General features: G+C 50.6%; 1 protein-coding gene across 1 annotated transcript in view; it reads left to right on the top strand.

The window, feature by feature from the left end:
- Positions 1 to 268: 268 nt before the first annotated feature.
- The window catches only part of LOC119090913 (BAI1-associated protein 3), a gene marked incomplete in the record, with an annotated part of 201384 nt that continues 195652 nt past the window's right edge, over positions 269 to 6000 (top strand). Inside the window, 1 exon segment of the mRNA XM_037213638.1 lies at positions 269 to 286.

Genomic DNA, 6000 nt, shown 5'->3' with positions numbered 1-6000 from the left:
ATCCCATGTCTGTCTTGAGCCCTGACTACTAGACTGCTAGTAGACTGCTACTGTTAAGACTGCGGGCTTAATCCAGATATACCCCATCTCTGTGTCACGTTCAACCCCTCTTCGGCAGCGAGAGAACCTGTACGTGGAGGTGTTGTACACGGTGAAGCACAAGGTGGGTGCTGCCACCTCGCAGCACTCGGCGCCGGTGGGCGAGCTCGACGACTACGCCCAGGAGGCGTTCCACTTCTCCCGTGAGCAGCACCAGCGGATGATGACCATCGCTAGTGATGAGAAGGTGAGTGGTGGTGAGGAGAGGCTCAACGTCTTGGGGGCCTTGGGAGGCCTTGAAGGGCAGGCTCCACTCCTCCCGAGAATGACATCAGGGGATGGGGGTGCTGGCGATAAGCCGGTGCTGGTCAGGAGAGGCTCCACTCCTCTCGAGTATGACATCAGGGATGGGAGTGCCGGCGATAAGCCGCTGCTGGTCAGGAGAGGCTTCACTCCTCTCGAGAATAACATCAGGGGATGGGGGTGCTGGCGATAAGCCGATGGTGGTCACAGGCTAAACACATCCCAACAGACAACATGTGCATTTTGCACAAAATGTTATCCTGAAGTGCACACGTATGTTATACTAGTTTGCTCTGATATGCTGGTCTGCAACTCCTCCATACGTTATACTAGGCTGTAAACACAGGCAGGTGTTTCACGAGATGACACCGGTGGATCGGGACAACAAAAATGGACCGCCATATGCGGCCGTTGTTTAAAGTAGAGGGTGTCCCGGGTGATAGCACACGCTTTTCTCAACACTCGCGAGTTTATGTGCTGCATTGTCGTGACTGTGGCGGCATTTCACTGCGGACTCGACAGCGCGGCACGAGCAGCGATAGTGGTGGTCATAAAGACTTTACTCTCGTCAAATCGTAACCACAAAAACTGTTCCAGATGGGCCCCAGGCGGTCCAGTACGGCAACAGCTGAGCCCACGCTGGTGGTCGATTATCCGTTTGACGTTGTCGATGGTGATACCTCCCATTTTAAACATGAGGGTGACCTTACGCGCGTGCAGACTCGCTTGCCTGTTCACGCGGACGTGGCTCGTGGGGTTACCCCACAGTGTGCGGTCTTAGGTGACGGGTGGACGAGTGAGAAGCCACAGCACATCAGTCTTATGCTGATGTGCATTCCTTCAACCAGCTCAGTGAAGCCCGTGCTGTGTGCGGTGCCTTCCCGCCTTGCCAGAGCCCCTCCCCATCGCATTCGACTCTGTGAAGTCGCCCCAGTGTCGCCCGGAAGGCTTTCAGAACGGTAGCGGTGCGGCGCTCTGGGTGTTGTTTACAGGATCCACGTCCTCGTCCTCAAATAAGCATCGTTTGTAGTCACGATTTGGCAAATGTGAGATCACTGATGACTGTCAATGTTTTAATCATGTTTTATGATTGAATGGTCATTTGACTGCCATTACAGTAGTTCTGTGTCAATGTTGAGCAAACCATGGGCTAACTTGTATTCGGGCCGCACTGTGTAAGCTGTAATTTTATATACGCAGCCTGTTTGTTTTGCCTTTCCGCGACTCATTTTCACACCTGATATCATGATATTGTTAAACTGAGAACACTCTGCACAATGAGGAAATCTCACTCAGTGTTCAGGTTATCCGTTCTCGCGGAAAAGAAGGGATGCTTTAGCACGGGTACACTCGTACTACTGAGGATCAGAAAATACGGGCACCACCTTCCTTGTTTAGATAAAAGGGCTGTTTTTTAGTGCTCATGTTGCGTGTTGAGCTGCAATACATTATGATAGGGGGACGGTCATGTGTTGTCTTCAGGCTTAGTCCGAGCATTTTCATTGGTTGTATTTCTGTCATGAGCACCCATGCTAGGCAGTGCATTTTTACAACGGAATCTGACCACTTTAAAGGAATCTTGGTGGCGGCGCTTAACCACTCCTTTCCGGAGTACTGAAGGTCGTTTTTTTGTTATATCAGAGCTCTCAAATCATAATGCCGAAATACCAAGAATCCATGCGCTTTTTGCTTACATCAACTTTCAACGCGTGTCAAAGTGTTGGTGGCGCCATCTGTTAGCGCGGTCACTGGTTCGCGGTCCGGTTACCAGCCTCTAGTATAATGTATTTTTCAATTATCTTCATCCCTGTTGAGCAGGTCGCGCACGCTCAGTGTACTTTTACGTATGAGTACATCCTGGCGGTGCACACGGATTGTTTCGCCGAAAAACATGAGTAAGGCCATCCCATTCTGCGTAAAACTGTTGCGTCTCGGGCCACTTTTGATGACTTCAAAACGCCACCTGTTTCCTTGCTCACAACCGGTTGGTTAAACAAAACGATTTTTTGCTAACACATCCTACTTTGAACATGCCACAAAATTTAGTTTGTATTGGCTTGATATGGGAACCTGCTCAGCAGCAAAACAATATTTGGGTTGGCCAAATATCTTCTAGCTGTTTTATTTTGGCATTGCGGACGCAAACTAAACTGGCCAATCTGGGGTACATCAGGTTTTTAGGTAAGGTATTTTAATGTTATGAGCTCAGCCCTCCCCCCCCCCCCGTCCCCAGCTGACCGATTTTAGAATGTGATACTCCGGGCCTCGGGTCTCGGGTGTTTGTTTTAAGTGGACACCTCTAATTTTGATTGAGAAGAAATACCGCACATTTAACGGTCAATAAAAGACTGTGGATTACAGATGTAATTGCGTTCAATTGCTTTTTCTGCACACAAACTGCTTGCAACAAATGTTCGCGGCTTCGAATCTGTATAACTTTTGAGCAGTAATCGACGGTCAAAACTACCGGATGAAAATAAATTTATCGAGCCATGTCATTTGGTGGCGGGATGAGCCTGGGCACTACTGCGTTCTCTGACGGTGTGATCACTCGTAATACGGAAGGAAAAGGTTTGTAAATAATGCTAAAAAAAACTTGTTATTTGCTTTTGCGGCGGGAAGCTAGCGCCCCCCGTTCGCCTACGGGGGAGCTTGACGGCCACGTGCCAAAATCCTTAGAGCGACTTCATATGGCCGGCGCGTCGCAAGCGCCGCGGTCCGTCATTGCCCTCAGGAGGTCTGGTCTCCGCCAGAAACGAGCGCTCGCCGGCGGCACCAGAACTCTCCCCCGAAAATAAGTGCCGGGAGTGATCGGACTGCTCGCGCTGGTGGAAAGAGCCGCCATGATGTGGCCGCTGCTCCCCCCCCCCCCCCCCCCGCCCAGCGGGTTAGGAGTGGGTGAATATAATTTTGGATGAATCCGTCGCCGAGGTGGAGAAGGTAGGTTTGCAGCAGATTGGGCTTATTGTGTCAGGGGACAACTAATGGCAGCATGTTTCCAGGAAATGCACGCCCTGTCCCAAACGGCACTTATCTTTGATACACGCCTTTTGAGACAGGGCATATGACGTTCATGTGTAATCGGTATCGACCCTTCGACCTAACCACTGGCATAGCCGGATGCTTCTTTGTCCTGAACTTTAAGATCATGCTCTGATATAGGATGCGTCGGATGTATCGTCCAGATACATCAACATCGGAAATGAAGGTTAGCCCAGTGAACCAAGAAGAGTGACCGAAGGTCCCCGAATCTGACACTGACGTGGTCAGAACACAAGCTTTTTCAGCCTCAGATCGTGCGAACAGGTGGACTGGTTAGAGGTACACAGTTGATGTGCAGTCCGTCCACAAGGCGCGAAAATGCATGATGATGGAAGCTCTTGCTCACACCATGGATGTAGAGTTGCAGCGGATGTAGTGCTGTAGTGGAAATGTGTCGTAGTGGAAAACACGTCGTCTAATGCTGTGTTTTATCACTGATGGAGAAGCCGGGTGTTGGGTTTAAGCGGGACGACGGCGATCACTCGGTGGGCTCCGTCGTGGGCTGATCACATGAATGGGATTGCAGTAATAACAGCACAGGCTATTTAAAACCTACGTCGTCCTTGCCTGCTTTCGCGGGCTTAGTTGCCAATAAATGTGTGTAGGAACAGACATAAAGTGCACTATAGACATATGCATAAGAACATCACGATCTTCAGCTAACGTTGAAGCCAAAGTCTTTTGGCATGAAGCAGATTTCGATTAAACACCGTCAAATATACTTGCAGCACGCGAAATCCAAAATCGACAAAGTATTGGTGTCATGTAATCAAATGAAGACGGCAGCAATAATTCAAAGCATGCTCAATTTTTGAGGAAATTTAATTCGGGCTATTTTTATGAAAATCTTAGTAAGATATGCGACTTTTCTTATGTCAAACAATATGAATGATAGTCAACATAATTGTAAATGGAGGTGAAAAGGGATGAAAATGAAAACAAGCCACTGAGGGTGAGGGTGCAAAAATTATGGGTCCATACGCCCGCAAATCTTGCCAAATGCGGCAGAGTTTGCAAATACAATTCTAGAGGTACTAAACAAATCAGTCACTATAGAATCTTTTCAGAACAAGCAGCATCGGTGGTACCATCGATATGCATTTAATTCAGCTACGAAAAATGACAACAGAAAACCGCAGCTAGGCATCTCAGAATAGAGAGACATGACAACCTTCATAACTACATGCAGATGGCTTGGGAACTGTTCATACCATCTCAGAATAGAGAGACATGACAACCTTCATAACTACATGCAGATGGCTTGGGAACTGTTCATACCATCTCAGAATAGAGAGACATGACAACCTTCATAACTACATGCAGATGGCTTGGGAACTGTTCATACCATCTCAGAATAAGAGACATGACAACCTTCATAACTACGTGCAGATGGCTTGGGAACTGTTCATACCAGATATATACCATACTTTTCACTCACTTCTTTAGGAATCAGCAACCACTACCATCACGACTTTTTCCCCAAGTCTGCCTGTGAACCACATTTTGGCCTGTGTTCCATGCAATTCTGTATAATTGAACGATATTTTAGGTTCTAATCTACCACAACAACAGCACTTAAATTTTGAATTTGCTTGTAAGCTGCCATCTTAAGAATCACTGTTGTAATTGCAGAAAAACACGGTCTTTAAGCTACCGCAAAAATAACAAATCCCGCGTCAGACTTCGGTGTCAACTTCGGCAGTGGGACGGAGCAGCGCAAACTACACAACACGGCCCAAACCAAACAGCGCCAACTTCGTTCAGCCGGTGCGTTCGGCGTCTCCGCCGCCACACACCGGGGGCGGTAGCTGTCCGTCGCGCCGCTGGCCGTGGGCGTTGTTGTTGCCGGCGTGCGCCGCCTGGGGGAATCGGCCGTCAGCAGCAGCAAAACGGGAAATCGAGCTGCACCCGGGGCGCCTGACGACCGTATGTCACGAGCTGTTGGTGGGGGACCGAGTGTTCACGAGGTGGGGGCGCCTGACGACCGTATGTCACGAGCTGTTGGTGCGGCGCCTGACGACCGTATGTCATCGAGCTGTTGTGCGGCGCCTGACGACCGTATGTCACGAGCTGGTGGTGCGGCGGCCTGACGACCGTTGGCGCCTGACGACCGTAGTCACGAGCTGTTGGTGCGGCGCCTGACGACCGTAGTCACGAGCTGTTGGTGCGGCGCCTGACGACCGTATGTCCGAGCTGTTGGTGCGGCGCCTGACGACCGTATGTCACGAGCTGTTGGTGCGGCGCCTGACGACCGTATGTCACGAGCTGTTGGTGCGGCGCCTGACGACCGTATGTCACGAGCTGTTGGTCGGCGCCTGACTACCGTATGTCACGAGCTGTTGGTGCGGCGCCTGACGACCGTATGTCACGAGCTGTTGGTGCGGCGCCTGACGACCGTATGTCACGAGCTGTTGGTGCGGCGCCTGACGACCGTATGTCACGAGCTGTTGGTGCGGCGCCTGACGACCGTATGTCACGAGCTGTTGGTGCGGCCTGACGACCGTATGTCACGAGCTGTTGGTGCGGCGCCTGACGACCGTATGTCACGAGCTGTTGGTGCGGCGCCTGACGACCGTATGTCACGAGCTGTTGGTGCGGCGCCTGGGGCGGGCCTGG

The sequence above is a fragment of the Pollicipes pollicipes genome, unplaced genomic scaffold, assembly GCF_011947565.3.
Source record: "Pollicipes pollicipes isolate AB1234 unplaced genomic scaffold, Ppol_2.1 Scaffold_3216;HRSCAF=3773_pilon_pilon_pilon, whole genome shotgun sequence".
Lineage (NCBI taxonomy): Eukaryota > Metazoa > Arthropoda > Thecostraca > Pollicipedomorpha > Pollicipedidae > Pollicipes > Pollicipes pollicipes.
Note: the sequence above shows the minus strand (reverse complement) of the source record. Positions and strands in the feature narration are given on the sequence as shown.